The sequence below is a fragment of the Castor canadensis genome, chromosome 8 (assembly GCF_047511655.1).
Source record: "Castor canadensis chromosome 8, mCasCan1.hap1v2, whole genome shotgun sequence".
Lineage (NCBI taxonomy): Eukaryota > Metazoa > Chordata > Mammalia > Rodentia > Castoridae > Castor > Castor canadensis.
The window spans coordinates 53,831,333-53,847,927 of record NC_133393.1 but is presented as its reverse complement, the minus strand read 5'-3'; the positions used below and the strand labels follow the sequence as shown (position 1 = coordinate 53,847,927).

At 39.7% G+C, this 16,595-nt stretch overlaps 1 long non-coding RNA gene across 1 annotated transcript in view; it reads right to left on the bottom strand.

Moving 5' to 3' along the window:
- The window catches only part of LOC141425488 (uncharacterized), a 70,944-nt gene extending 61,271 nt beyond the window's left edge, over window positions 1-9,673 (bottom strand). Inside the window, exon 1 of the long non-coding RNA XR_012450497.1 lies at window positions 9,622-9,673. This is a non-coding gene — a long non-coding RNA (uncharacterized lncRNA). The remainder of the gene's footprint in view (window positions 1-9,621) is intronic.
- Between the last annotated feature and the right edge of the window lie 6,922 nt (window positions 9,674-16,595).

The window sequence follows — 16,595 nt, the reverse complement described above, 5'->3', positions numbered from 1 at the left end:
CTGACAAAAGACAAATACATATTTTAAGCCAAGGCTTTCTATTTAAATAAAGACAAATTATTTTTGCTGGCTCCAAACTTCCATGCTCATGAAATTATTTTCCCCTGGACAAACTATTTAACCAGGAGTTTTCTAACTTTTACTCACTCTCTATTCTACTTTATAAAAATGTTTCCAGTTATAAACTTTAATAACAAGTACTTTTGATTTAGCTGTCAGTTATCTGCCCCCTTCTCCTGTATTTGTTACTGGCCAAAGACCCTAGTTCCCTGGTTCCCCAAGTACTTGGACTGCTTTTATTAAAAGACACTGACTCCCTACTTGGGCCCACAGATTAACTAAAAACATAGCATTTCTCCATTTTATCTATTGTCCTTTGCTCTGAGCCATTCTCTCCTACAGTCAACTTAGAGTTTAAAAAAAAGACAGAAATGATCAATGACATCTTTGTGACAAGGGACTAAAACTACCCCAACAATAGACTCTACTTAAAGTAAAACACCCTCCAGATAACAACTCCAGAACTTCTCCCCAAACCAAAACTAAGATGGTGACAAACCCAGTCTCATCTGTGGTTGGTACTATTTACTGTGCATGACTTTGTCCCCTGCCCCCAGTTCTTTTGTCTACCTAGGACTGTAGCTGATGTCTGTACCCCAAGATCCCTTGGTTTTCTTTCTCATGCTGACAACCACTGGCCATATGTATTTAACTACATATCTCACCTTATCTCCCAAAGCCTACATTCCTTTAAACAGGAATTCAAAAAGGTTGCCATTCAAAACCATGCTGCTTCTACAGGAAAGATGGTGCTTTTATGTCAACTATTCCAAGATTGTTCATAATACCTAAGAGACCTCAAAGTGTGCTGCCAACTTCTGACAACAAACAATGGACAGTTGAGGACATTGGTCTTCCTGGGCTAAAGGCTCCAGGCTTTCATCCAGGACATTAAGTGGCCAGATCAACTCAATTCTGTTCCTCCAACAGGCCTGCTATAGCAAGAAGACCCATTAATAACCAGTCTCCTTAAGAGATCTCAACACTCTGCCTCAGCAGAAAGACCCATTTCTCTGAAGATATCCCACCTTTCTCCAGATAGGAGACCTCTTTCCAGATAGGAAAAAAAAAGACAGCTTCCTAGGTGACCTCCCTCCAACATTTTGAGAGCTTCTTAACCCTACTTTCCTCTGATCTTCACCAATTCTATGCCTCAAACCTCCACCTGTCAATATCACAGACTATCAACCTAATCGACAACCTGTGGCTTTTGGGGACCCTCACTGACTTCTCCTCTGACCAAATTGAATTATTGCCCTGCTGCCTCTGTATCCTACTTTATGGCTAACACTATGAGGATTTTGACCATCCTACTTTACCTCCTGTCCATTAGCCTCTCCCAGCCAACCTTACCCTTATACCTAAATCAAACAGTCACCCTAACTTCCAAACTCCTTCTCAAACACAATGCCATTTTGAGTCCCCTGTGTTGGGTCTGCCTACACCTACGACAGGTGGTGAACCTTGCCTTTCCAGTCTCATTATGGAATTGGGTCACTTTACCAGCTGGAGTGAGTATACGGGAAGCTCCTGGTATCCAGGAGAATGACCCAAGTGGAGGGAATGAGCATCTTCCTGGTAGGTGCCATCAGATAAATCAGAAACTCCTTCCTAACACTAAACCCCCACAGAGACCTATCACCACTCCTGTCCAAACTAATCTTAAATTAGCCTATCAGGTCCCACTCTGCATTACCTGTAAATCCCACCCAGCACATCCACAGGTGGGTACATGCCCACCTTCCTATTGCAACACAACCATCCTTCTCCAAAATCCCACAACTCACAGAAACATAAAGATTTCTGGTTCCAACTACTTCAGACTCTCAGATCCCCCTACCTTTTCAGGTGACCTGCACAAAATCCCCACCACTGCCTCACAATATTGTGTGGGAAGAGACATAATGCTATCCCAAAATACAAAATACTCATTCCCTGCCAATGACACCTGCAAACAAGTCCCTACTCCAGCAAACACCGGACTCTTCCTCCACTCACAATTAAGGACTCTAAGTCTGAAAATCCCAAACACTATGGATTAGAACTCCAGGGCCCCCAGCAGCAATGCCATTCCTACTCTAACAGCAGCTTCACTAGCATACTCCCACCAAATATGGCATAAATTCACCTGCACCAAACATCTGCTCCCAACTCCCTACCTTGACCTCCTCCTGCTCACCTAATTCCATGCATCAGTATGCCTTCCCTTTGCTTCAAGACACTTTTGAGTATGAGGGACAAAAAGCTACATCTGTTCAAAAACCAACTGGACCGGAACCTGCACCCCAGACTATATGTCCCCCACACTTGAGTTTGCATCTCCAGACACCCAATTCCCTGTCCCCACCCAGGTTGATACTCAGAAAAGAGTGAAAAGAGCAGTACAATTGGTCCCCCTCTTGGTAGTCATGGGGGATCACTATTGGCATGGGAACTGGCTTGGCTGGCATGGGAATATCCATTTCTAAATTTTCAAAACTGGAGATCCAAGAAGGAGACTAGGGAGAGAAGAAGACAGCATGATCTCCATAAATCAAAAATTTTGCTGAGACGCTGGAGTCACACTTGGCAGAAAACAAAAACACCAAGAGGAATCAGGGCTTTGACACCCTGAACCCCCAGCCTGTACAAAGCTTCTCCACACCACCACATTATGCCTAGAAAACAGGAAGGGTCTTGTGCCACCAAACACTGGCTCCAAACCTGCTTGGAGCAGCCACCCTTGGGATAACCAGCATAGCCCCCTGGACAGACTGAATAATAAACAAGGAACTGAAAACGAACATGCAGCAGAGGAGGCAGGGTGCTCTAAGCACACTGGAGAAGGAGGGAAGAGCAAGGAGCTGATCTCCATGCGAACTTAGAGTAAACAAAGACTGGAAAAGCAGACAGGCTGACAGTGGGCAGGCAATAAGCCACTGCCTGAAATAGGGCAGAAAGCAGTCTACAAAACTCATCACCTGAACCAGTGAGCAACATCCAAAGTCAAACGACATTGCAAAATTGAAAAACAATCAGCAAACCAGCATAACACACTGACAGCAGCAAGCCGGCTGACGATCTCTGACCTTGCCCCAGAGAAAGGGGGCAAGGCAAAGAAACAAGCCCCCAGTAAGCCAATACAAAGAGAACCCAACACCAAAGCAGGACAGCTGGTGAACCACAGAGCTGATCTCTGGAACCTGAGGACAAGCCACACCTCACTAAGGGAGGAGCTGACTAAGCAGCTGCTGACTAAAGATGGGAAAAAAAACTGGCAAGTCTCCCCAGTCACCTGGCGAGACTAAGACAGAGTTTCTGCTTAAATACCAATACCAGGACTGGATGCTGAAGCAGTAACACCAGAACTACTAAGAATTAAATTCTATTGTTCCTGAACCTAAAACTTGTTTATGTGTTTGTTTGTTTGTTTGTTTTGTTCCCTCTTTGTTTATCCACCACATCTCCCTGTTGATTTCTTTGGTTTTCTTTTCTTTTTTTTCTTGCTTTCTTTGTTTTGTTAGTTTTACTATGGTAAGATAGCTAATACTAAATTACACACAGATGAGGGACAGAAACAGCACCAAGTGGAGCAATGGGAAAATGAAAAAAGGGATGGAAATGATTCTCCCCCCAAAAACAAATTAATACAGGATTCAGAGGGAAATAAATAAAACACATACCCAGTTCCAGACTCCAACAAAAGAAAGATAATCTACTCTAAGAAACCCAAGCCCACAAGAACACTCTGAAAGAAGAAATCCTGTAAGTAATCAATGAGAATTTCATGGAGATGTTACTAGACATTGTCAACCAAAACATACAAGAGGCACTCAAGAAATTCTAAGACAACAAAAATAAAGTATATGAGAATACACAAAAACAAATCAATGAACTCATAGGACACAAAAGTGAAACACAGAACACCATAAACAGACAGATTAATGAATTAAGCACAAAAATTGACAATATTAAAGAGGAAGTGACCCATGATATGGAAAGCCTCAGAAAAAAGAATGAAACAGAAATACAAAACACAATGGAAGGCCACTCCAGCAGATGAAAACAAGCAGAAGACAGAATCTCAGAACTTGAAGATGAAATGGAAATTAAAAGGAAAAACTGAAGAGCTATTAGTAAACAACTCAACACCTGTGAAAGGAATATGCAAAAACTCACTAACTCCATCAAAAGACCAAACCTAAGAATCATGGTCATTGCAGAAGGAGAAGAGGTGAAAGCAAAAGCAATTTTTAATGTATTTAACAAAATAAAAACAGAAAATATCCCAAATCTAGAGAAAACTATGCCCATTCAGGTATAGAAAGCCTCCAAGGCACCAAAGAGACTTGACCAAAATAGAACTACCCCACAGCATATCTTCATTAAAAAACAAGCACAGAGAATAGAGAAAGGATATTGAAGCCTGTAAGAGAGACAAACCAAATAACATACAAAGGTAAACACATCAAAATCACACCAGATTTCTCAAAGGAAACATTAAAAGCAAGAAGAACATAGAGTGAGGTCTTCCAGGCACTGAATAAAAATAACTTTAACCCTAGGATACTCTACCCAGCAAAACTATCATTCAAAATAGATGGAGCAATAAAAGTCTTCCATGATAAGCAGAAACTAAAACAATATATGACCACCAAGCCACCACTACAAATGATTCTTCAAGGAATTTGGCACACAGAAAGTGGAAGCAAACAAAACCATGAAAGGACAGGCAATACCAAACCACAGGAGAAGAAAACACAAGAAAGTAGAGGGTAACATTGATTTAGCTGCACACAATCAAATCCTTAAATAACAAAAACAAATAAATGACAGGAATCACCACATACCTATCAATACTAACACTGAATGTTAATGGACTTAACTCCCATCAAAAGACAACATTTGGCAAACTGGATTGAGAAGGAAGATCCAACAATCTGTTGCTTACAGGAAACCCATCTCATTGACAGAAACAAGCACTGGCTTAGGTTGTAAGGCTGGAAGAAGATTTACCAAACCATTGGCCCTCAAAACCAGGCAGGAGTAGCAATACTTACTTTGGACAAAGTAGACTTCAAACTTACCTTGATCAAACGAGATAAAGAAGGACAGTTCATACTAACAAAAGGTGAAATGCACCAAAAGGAAATAACAATTATCAACCTATATGCATCCAATGTCAATGAACCCAATTTCATCAAACATACTCTGAAGGATTAAAAACACATATATAGATTCAAACACAGTGGCAGTGAGAGACTTTAATACCCCCCATCACCAAGAGATAGGTCATCCAAACTAAAAAATCAATAAAGAAATTCTACAACTAAATCACACCATTGATCAAATAGACCTAGCCAATGTCTACAGAATATTTCATCCAACTTCTGCACAATATACATTTTTCTCAGCAGCCCATGAAACATTCTCCAAAATTGATCATATCTTAGGGCACAAAGCAAGCCTCAGCAAATATAAGAAAATAAAAATAATACCATGCATTCAATCTGATCAAAATGCATTAAAAGTAGAACTCAACATCAACAATAACAGTAAAAAAATGCCAACAATTGGAAGCTGAACAACACCTTGCTCAATGACCAATGGGTCATTGAGGAAATAAAAGATGAAATTATAATGTTTCTGGAAGTTAATGGAAATGAAAACATGACCTACCTGAACCTATGGGACACAGCAAAGGCAGTCCTAAAGGAAAGTTTATAGTCATGTGCATATATTAAAAGGACAGAAAGACCTTAAATCAATGGCCTAATGCTACATCTCAAATTCCTAGAAAAATAAGAACAAGCAAATCCCAAAACAAATAGAAGGAGAGAAATAATAAAAGTAATGGCTAAAATTAATGAAATAGAAACAAACAAAAAAAAAACATACAATGAATCAATGAAACCAAAAGCTGTTTCTTTGAAAAAATAAACAAGATTGACAGACCCCTGGCAAACCTGACTAAAAAGAGAAGAGAAAAAACCCTAGTCAGTAAAATCAGAAATACAAAAGGGGAGATAAGAACAAACATCATAGATATCCAGGAAATCATCAGAGACTACTTTGAGAACCTATATTCTAATAAATTTGAAAATCTTGAAGAAATGGATAGATTTTAGATATATGTGATCATCCAAAATTGAACCAAGAGGATATTAATCACCTGAGTAGATCTAGAACATAAAATGAAATTGAAGCAGCAATAAAGAGTCTCCTAAAAAAGAAAGACCAGGACCTGATGGATTCTCTGCTGAATTCTATCAGACCTTTAAAGAAGAACTAACATCAACCCTCCTTAAATTGTTCCACGAAATAGAAAGGGAAGGAAAACTTCCTAACTCATTTTAAGAAGCCAGTATTACACTCATCCCAAAACCAGACACAGACACCTCCAAAAAGGAGAACTACAGGTCAATCTCCTTAATGAACATCAATGCAAAAATCCTCTATAAAAGAATGGCAAACCAAATTCAACAACACATCAGAAAGATCATTCACCACGACCAAGTCAGCTTCATCCCAGGGATGCAGTGGTGGTTCCACATACACAATATATAAAGGTAATACAGAACATTAATAGAAGCAAAGACAAAAACCACTTGATCATCTCAATAGATGCAGAAAAAGCCTTTGATAAGATCCAACACCACTTCATGATAAAAGCTCTAAGAAAGCTAGGAATAGAAGGAAAGTACCTCAACATTGTAAAGGCTATATATGACAAATGTACAGCCAACATCAAACTTCATGGTGAAAAACTGAAACCATTTCCCATAAAATCAGGAAAGAGACAAGGGTGACCACTATCCCACTCCTATTCAACATAGTACTGGAATTCCTACCCAGAGGATCAGGCAAGACGAAGAAATAAAAGGAATACAAATAGGTAAACAAAACTGTCAAAATATCCCTATTGGCAGATGATATGATCCTATACCTTAAAGACCCAATAAACTCTACCCAAAAACTCCTAGACACCATAAACAGCTACAGCAAGGTGGCAGGATACAAAATCAACTTACAAAAATCATTAGCTTTTCTATACCCTAATAATGAACAAAATGCAAATGAATATATGAAAACAATTCCATTTACAACAGCCTCAAAAAAACCAAATACCTAGGAATAAACTTAACAAGGATGTGAATGACCTCTACAAGGAGAACTACAAACCCCTGAAGAAAGAGATTGAGGAAGACTACAAAAGGTGGAGAGATTTCCCATGCTCATGGATTGGTAGAATCAACATAGTAAAAATGACTATACTACCAAAAGCAATATACATGTTTAATGCAATTCCCATCAAAATCCCAATGAATTCGTCACAGAGATTGAAAAATCTACCCTAAAGTTCACTTGGAAACACAAGAGACCGTGAATAACCAAGGCAATACTCAGCAAAAATAGCAGTGCTGGAGATATCACAATACCTGACTTCAAACCATATTACAAATCCATAACAATAAAAATAGCATGGTACTGGCAGAAAAACAGACATGAAGACCAGTGGAACAGAATAGAAGACCCAGATATGAATCCACACAGCTATGCCCATGTTATTTTTGACAAAGTCACCAAAAATATACAATGGATAAAAGCCAGCCTCTTCAACAAATGTTGCTGGGAAAAATGGTTATCTGTCTGCAAAAAACTGAAACTAGATTCAGGTTTATCATCCTATATTCGAATCAACTCAAAATGTATCAAGGACCTTAATATCAGACCTGAAACTCTGAAGTTAATACAGGAAAGAGCAGGGATTACTCTGAAAGTAGTAAGTATAGGCAAGGACTTCCTCAATAGAACTCCAGCACTCAACAACTAAGAGAAAGGATGGACAAATGGGACTTCATAAAATTAAAAAGCTTCTCCACAACAAAAGAAATGGTCTCCAAACTGAAGAGACCATCCACAGAGTGGGAGACTGTATTTGCCAGCTATACATCAGACAAAGGACTGATAAACATATGCAAGGAACTGATAAAACTAAACTCTCCGAAATCCAATGAACCAATAAAGAAATGGGCAACTGAACTAAACAGAACTTTCTTAAAAGAAGAAATTCAAATGGCCAAATAACACATGAAAAAATGCTCACAATCTCCAGCCATAAAGGAAATGCAAATTAAAACCACACTAAGATTCCACCTCACCCCTGTTAGAATAGCCATCATCAAAAACACCACCACCAACAGGTGTTATTGAGGATGTGGGGAAAAAGGAACCCTTGTACACTGCTGGTGGGCATGCAAGCTAGTGCAACCACTTTGGAAAAAAATATGGAGGCTTCTGAAAAATCTAAACATAGATCTGCCATATGATCCTGCAATCCCACTCCTGGGGATATACTCAAAGGAATGCAACACAGGTTACTCCAGAGGCACCTGCACACCCATGTTTATTGCAGCACTATTCATAACACCAAGTTGTGGAAACAGCCATGATGCCCCACTACTGACGAATGGATTAAGAAAATGTGGTACTTACACACAATGGAGTTTTATTCAGCCATGAAGAAGAATGAAATCTTATTATTCTCAAGTAAATGGATAGAACTGGAGAACATCATTCTAAGAGAGGTTAGCCAGGCTCAGAAGACCAAAAATCGTATGTTCTTTCTCATGTGCGGACTTTAGATCTAAGCAAATACAGTAATGTTGTTGGATTTGGGTCACATGACAAGGGGAGAGCACATATGGGAGGTATGGGGATAGGTAGAAAACCCAAAACATGAACGTGTTTGATATCCCCACTGCAGCGGAGCTAATACAGAAACCTTAAAGCGTCAATATGGGAGGTAAATATGGGAAGGGGATCAGGAACTAATGAAAAAGTCAGGTAGAGATGAATCAATTTGGGTTGTAATACACTTGTGCAAGGAAGCAATGCTAGGAATCTCTCTGTATGGCTATCCTTAACTCATCTAGCAAAAACGCTGTCTTTCTTATTATTACATATGTCTTCTCTTCAACAAAATTGGGGGGAAATGAGGGGGGTTGTGTATGCACATGTGAATAAATTAATTAAAAAATTTTAAAAAAATAAAATTTCCAAACTTTCTAAAAAATTAACTAACAGCCTCAAAGACATCTCGCAACAGAGAGATTATCTACAGGACCAAATGGACTCCCTGGCTGCAGTACTCCTACAAAACCGACATGGCCTAGACCTCCTCACAGCTGCACAAGGAGGAATCTGCACCCTGCTGAAAGAACACTGTTGCTTTTTCACTAATTAATAAGGTTTTGATACGAGATGGAGCACAACGACTTCCAGAACAGATAAACCGCCTCCAACAACAGAGCGCCAGCCCCATGTCTCCCTACTTACAATGGCTGCTCCCCTTTCTTACCCCCCTTCTCCTGATTATCATAGGACTAACCTTCCTTCCCTGTTTCATCAATATCTTTCAGAGGTTCCTACAAGAAAGAGTAACAGCGAGCTCCAACACTACAACAAAGGAACAATTTAAGACCCTACTGTTATTACAAGCCATGCATCCCCGGGCCCCAATTCTGCCCCAAACCAGCAGGAACTAGTCAGATGAGAACATCGGGGGCCCCACTTCCTTACCCTTCTTGCATATTCCTTTAGGGTCTAAAAATGTAGGAAATTCTATCTCCTGACCTTCTACTGAAATTCCTCCTGCAGATCATAAATCACAAGCCTTGAAACACTCTGTACTCCCCAATCTGCACAAACAGCCTTGGAACATTCTGTACTCCCCAATCTTCCTGTCTTTGTTCCTGCCTCTGCCTTGGTTTTAAAAATGCAGCCTACCCCTGCTCAGCGCGCTCTTGCACTCTTATCCCTGGAGACTGCCAGACGCCATTCTGTCTCACTAATAAAGTGTGAGTGACTCTGTTGAGGTCTTTGCCCTGTTTTGTCCTTTTTAACCAGTCCTTTCCTAACAATATATACATACATGCCTAGTAAAAAACTAATATACATTATACATTACAATATATATATATACATTTATATACATTATACACATTATAACATAATATATACATTATACATTATAATATGTATACATTATATATTATATGATATATAATACATTATATACATTATAATATATATACATTATAGTATATATATATAACTGGGTTTTATAAAGTAAATGAGTATTTATAAGTGAAAACACCAAAATCATAATAAATCAATCTTCTTCAGCAAGGAGGACAACCTGTGATTTGTTGCACAAGTTCAAAAATCAATGAATGAACTGTGCTGATGCCCCACTGGCAACCTATCAAGTGAGTCTCTGCTACAGACCTTCTACTCAGATTCTTACATATAAGTAAATGGTTTTCAGTGGGACTTACAAGAAACAATAAAGTTTACCCCTTTCAAGGATTGTCAGTAGAAATTTTAGCAATACACTACACTTCTTGGCAGAGTCATTAATAGGTAGTTCTTGCATTTTCACATTAACTTTAGCCTTCATCAAATGAGTTATATGAGATGGGAACATTAATTTAATGGACATATTCCAGTATTATTTTGAAAAACAATGTCTATATTTAGAATCTCTTTTTGTACTTTGGAACTCTCAGAAGTTGAAAATGTATTTAAAAACCTAACCTACTGAGAATTTTAACTTAGCAACACAGTGCACTGCAGAGTTCGTTGTCTCTCCTCATGATCACGGAGCTGCCTGAGAGCTGTGACTCACTGATGCTGACTAGCATCACATGAGGGTGATACCATATATTTATAGCCCAAGAAAAGATCCAAGTTCAAAATCTGAATATTGCTTTTCTACTGAATGCATACTTCTTTTGGCTTTGTGTAAAGTAAAAAAATCATCAAGTTGAATCATTGTTGGGGACCGTTGACCTACAGAAAGCAAGGAGTGTCATTCCCACTGTAAAAAGTAAGAGCTGGATAAACTATATAACTTTTCTTGGGCCCATCAGAGACCTGAGGTCATAGGGTAACCAAATAGTCTATGTCCAAAGAAAGACAGGACCTTTCAAGGACAATGCATTTTCAACTTTTGATATTTTCCATTCATGATGAGTTTATTGGACTGCAACCTCCTTGCAATTCCAGGAGCAACTGTATTTAAAATTCCTTGTGTTTCTTTATAAGAGGAAACCTCAAAAAAGATACTAAAAATAGAACTTTAAATGTATGCATTAGAATCTTCTTTAATTGGCCTTTTAAGTTTATAGGTTTCTCTATTATAATAAAGAAAATGCATAGTGCCTTATCTCTGTTACTCTCTAACTATATATTGGATACATATTTTGATCAGTAGCATAACCACACATATGTTGTTGCAAGGGACTTTTAGGAGGATTAGAGTCATCTCTCATTGAGACTGTCCGTCTTTTATACTACTTGTTTCCTAAGAGCTGTCTGCTGACCACAGTTAGGGTTATCAGAATTACTAAACCACTGAAGTTGATGTGGATGATAAAATGAATTATTTCAAGTTAAGCTCTCATAAAACCATCTTTAAGATCATTTATTAAGCATATAGGCATTTTTAAATTACCTTGCCAAATTATGACATTTTATACTTTACTTCCTAATATTTGTTACCTATTTAAGCAGGCAAGAAAGAGACCTACTGCATGACATGTATGATCTTCTCTACAGTGGGATGTGAGAGCTGTTGCCTTCATCTGGCCCTCATACATACCATTCTTTTTTACTGTGGATGACATGACAACAATGGGAGTCATAAGTAACTCTCACCATCATATCAAGGTTTATCATGGAATGTACCATGTCCACAGTGATTCCTCCTCAGCACTCCATCCTTTTTGTGACCATATGTCTCAATGTTGGGACCCCACCATCAACTCTCCTGGAAGACTGTCTTTTACTCTTACCTGCTCAGTATCCAACACTTAGCACCATGTGTAAGGTTATAACTTTGTATCTAAACATTACTAAATGACATGCTGTGAGCTCATCATGAGGCATGTGCTTATCACTCATACCCATGGTAGGACAATAATCATTTTTGGAGCAAACAAAATAATGTAATTTTTGCTGTAAGATACTTAATAAAACAAGCTATCAATGGATTTTTTGGTAACTTGGTTATTGCCTATGTTTTCTGTTTCAATAACCCAGAGGCACCTGAAACACAGGCTGCAGTGATGGCAATCATAATTTTCCCACTGAGCCTGTTCCTCTGCCTTTGGGAATGGGGCCACCAACCATGGCAGCTTTCAAAGCTAGGAGTCCATATGAGCACATGATAAAAGCGAGAGCACACAAGGGAGGGTGAAGATAGGTAAGACACCTAAAAAACTAGCTAGCATTTGTTGCCCTTAACGCAGAGAAACTAAAGCAGATACCTTAAAGCAACTGAGGCCAATAGGAAAAGGGGAACAGGAACTCGAGAAAAGGTTAGATCAAAAAGAATTAACCTAGAAGGTAACACCCACGCACAGGAAATCAATGTGAGTCAATGCCCTGTATAGCTATCCTTATCTCAACCAGCAAAAACCCTTGTTCCTTCCTATTATTGCTTATACTCTCTCTACAACAAAATTAGAGATAAGGGCAAAATAGTTTCTGCTGGGTATTGAGGGGGGGGGGAGCGGGAGGGGGTGGAGTGGGTGGTAAGGGAGGGGGTGGGGGCAGGGGGGAGAAATGAACCAAGCCTTGTATGCACATATGAATAATAAAAGAAAAAGGGAAAAAAAAAAAAGCTAGGAGTCCAGAGCTGCCATTGGATCCTCCGTCCTTCTGCTTCTTATCTGCATTTAGTCTCCATGTCCTGTTAATCTCCTGATTTCTTTTCCTCAACCCCCACCCTTCCCTCAGTCCGCAATGACAATCTTGATTGAAGGCCCACATGGTTTTTCACCTGTATTTCTGCAACAATCTACTTATTGATTTCCCCACCTTGTTTGGAATAGTACAATGTTCTTTATACTGCCTTCAAGGTTTTCTTTCTAATATCCAAATTCTTCAAAAGCTGCCCAAGGCCTCTGAGAAGGACCTTGCAAACTCCTGGGCACAGCCTCTGAGAATGTGTTTTATTGTCCCTGTCTCTGTTCTACTCACTTCCTATTTCTCCCCACTCAACACTCCATACTCAGGTCCCCAAAGGGTCCCAAAGGTGTATAGTTTCTCTTGCCAACAGGCATTTGTGTCATCAATGTCCTCTTTTGGAACTTAGGCTTCCTTACTTGGTTAATGACTTTTTCCTCATAGGGTGACTGGGAGCTTTTGAGCCAGACAAGCCTGTGTGTGAATGCCTCCTAGAGTTTAATTTTCTCATCCATAAATGGGAGAAAATGATACCAACTTTCCAGGATTGTTAAAAACTAGAAATAATAAATATTGAGGATCCAGTGCTGGAAACAAAAACACATATAGCTCTTATTATAGGTCAAGAGGGATTTTAAATCCTTTACTCATATTAATTCATTTATTATTCCATTCTCAGTTCAACACTCCCCTCCTCTAGGCAGCCTACCTTGACTTTTCATGACTTAGCTAGATGACTTTGCCCATTACTTTCTGTTGGCTGCTCTGATTAATCTCATCTGGTACTGCCTTACAAGCGCTCTGGAGATTGACAAAAATGGAAGGCATTGCTTGGCCTCCTTTGCTGGCTTGCAGGTGGGTTTGGCTTTTAAGTGAGATCAGAGAGCAGTTAGTAAGAAAGGCCAGGGTTTCTTCCCCATGCCTGCCCTGGCCAAGCCATGTTTCTGGTGGTAACCATGTTTTTCCTTGTGTTAAACTGCTAGAGTTGCCATAAGAAAGTACCGCAGACGAGAGCCTAAGCAACAGAAATCTATTTCCTCACAGTTTGGGGGGCTGAAATTGAGGCCTCTCTCCTTGGCTTACAGATGGCATCTTCTCCCTGTGTCCTCAAATGGTCTACCTCTGTGTGGGTCTTCTTACAAAGACACCAGCATCAGTCAGATTGGATCAGGGCCTACCCTAAAGACCTCATTTTATCTAATTACCTTTTTAAAGGCTTTATGTCCAAATTCAATCCCATACTCAGGCATATTCTGAGGAACTGGAGGTTAGTACTTCAACATACTAACTTGAAAGGGGCATAATTCAGCCCATAACTCTTCCAAGCCAGAGCTCCAGTCTGTGGCCCCTCTTCTATGGCTCAAGTTTCTATAGGGCTCCAAACAACTGATTCTTCCTCTTCTTGTCATGGACATAGGGGATCAGTAACAGCTTACCATATCCTCCAGTTCTTGCAACCCTAGCATGCCATTTGTAAACCAAGTACTAAATGAAGTTATTTGACTTCTCTGTTGGATTCAGGTTCCTGTCTGGACACTGTAGAGTGCCTTTCCTGTGAGTTCCCTTGGCCACTTTCCTGCTCCCACTCCAACACTTGGCTATGCAACTAACTCCTTGCCTATGTTCTCTGTGGGGCTGCAGGTTCCTTAGAAGTAAAAACTATGGCTTATGGGTTCTGTACCTCTAGAGTTTCCCAGGTTATCTGCTGCATGGAGGTCTGAATGTTTGCTGAACAGTGCAGTGGCATCACTGACTGAAGCTTCCCTGGCCCCACACTTGCCCATCACTCTCCAGTCTCCTTGCATTAACTTCCTAGTAGGTCCTTCCTGGAGTGGGCAATGGGCTCCCAGTGGATCTCGCTGTTTCCCACTTCTTTAGACTTTGCCACTGCTCCTATTCACTCCTGACAGAACATCTTCCTGAATGATGCTCAGAGACATGTGGCATTAACCTGCCATCAAATTCTCATGCTCCCACCTGCCCCTCACTATTCCTGTGCTGCCAAAAGCAGCTGCTTCCCTCCATGCCCAGCCTCCAGGGGCGATGTTCAACATATCATTTGACATCAATTGTACCAAGGAAACAAACAGAAAGTTTAAAGTCCTAAAGTTCCAAGCTGTGCCAGATGTTGACCCCAAGCTGCTGGAAAGCTGAAAAATTACTTCAGTAGCAAAGTGGTTTAGAATGAATCTGATGGTCTTTAAGGGCCCATTTAGCTCTATAATTTGATTTTCTTTAACCTATGCCAAATGTGATCTGGTGATTTAGCTCATTACTAGCCATTATGTCTTGAAGCTGGATTTTTCTCCAGAAATATAGGAAGAAAGGTTTCTTTTCACAAGGCTGAATATTTCCCCAAACTGTATCTATATTATTATGCTGATTTTACTGTTTAAACTTTTAGCCTATCTAATCCCAAAGACTTTCCTTAAAAATGGTGCCTATAAAAATCCCATAAGAGGGGAGTAGAAGGGGTAGGGCTGGTGAAAAGTGCAAATCCACCAAATCAGTTTTGATGTATAAGTAAGAGCACACTCTATGCAGACCTTGTCCTTTCCAGGCATAAGATACTTAGTTCACTCCCTACATCATACTCCCTTTGAAAATGGTGGTTTATGGACTAAGAGCTCCAGTTGTGGCAATAATCTTATATTCCAACCCTAAATGACCAAAATTGTTGACCTTGAAACACACATGAGAATGTGTGTATAGAAAAAAAAAAAAACCTTGCATAGCAGAAGTACAGAGAGTGTCTACTTTTTTCTTTCTTTTTTATTATTATTTTACTGGGGGGCACTATGTAACATTTACAAAAGTTCTCACAATATATCATAGTTGAATTCACCCCCTCCATCATTCTCCTTTATCCCCCCCCTTCCTGAAATAGTTTCAACAAGTCTCATTTTTCCCTATTTATACATGAGCATGTAGTATTTCCACTACATCCACACTCCTACACCCTTTCCTTATATCCTACTCCCCCCCATTGGGACCAACCTCCCAGATAGAACCTGTTTTGCCTTTTTGTTCTCCATTTTTGTAAAAGAAAAAAATGACATTTTTGTTTGTTTAAGATAGTGATACAGAGTGTTTCGTTGTGATATTTCCATATAGGAAGGTGAATATGGTTCATATTCTTCCTCCTAGATAAGAATGCCTATTTTTTTACAGAAAATCAGAGCCAGCTGAGAGAAATCTACTCAAGTTTCACAAATTCAGCATATACCACCTTGTATAGAAATTAGTTGTATATAAGTCCCTCTTTCCCATGGATTTATAAATAAATGGAAGCAGTTTTTTTTTTTTAGTTCTGTGTCCCTAGCTTTCTGGCACCACAATGCCTAAAACATAACAGGTTCTCAATGAATATTGGTTGAATTAATTTACAAGGCTGCTCAGTACTTCAGCTGGGCAGTGTGCACAGAAAATCTGACTCCACATTACCTGGACAGCAGTGAATGTGCTAAGTGACAGCTGGCAGCAAGATGATTTCAGAGGAGAAGGAAGGTGATTAACTAATGCACTTATGCACTCAACCCCTCCACTTCATGGCAACTTCAAAAGTTTTAGGAAAGACTGGTGTGGTAGAATATACCTGTATTCCCACTAGGAAGTATAGGTAGGAGGATCACAGTCAGAGGCCAGTCCCAGGCAAAGACATGAAACCCTATCTGGAAAAAAAGAACTAAAGCAAAAAGTGTTGGGGGTTTGGCTCAAGTGGTGGAATGTAAGTGTAATGTCTTGAGTTCAAACCCCAGTACCATCCCCCCACCCTCAAACAAAACCTTTTAGGAGACTGTCTC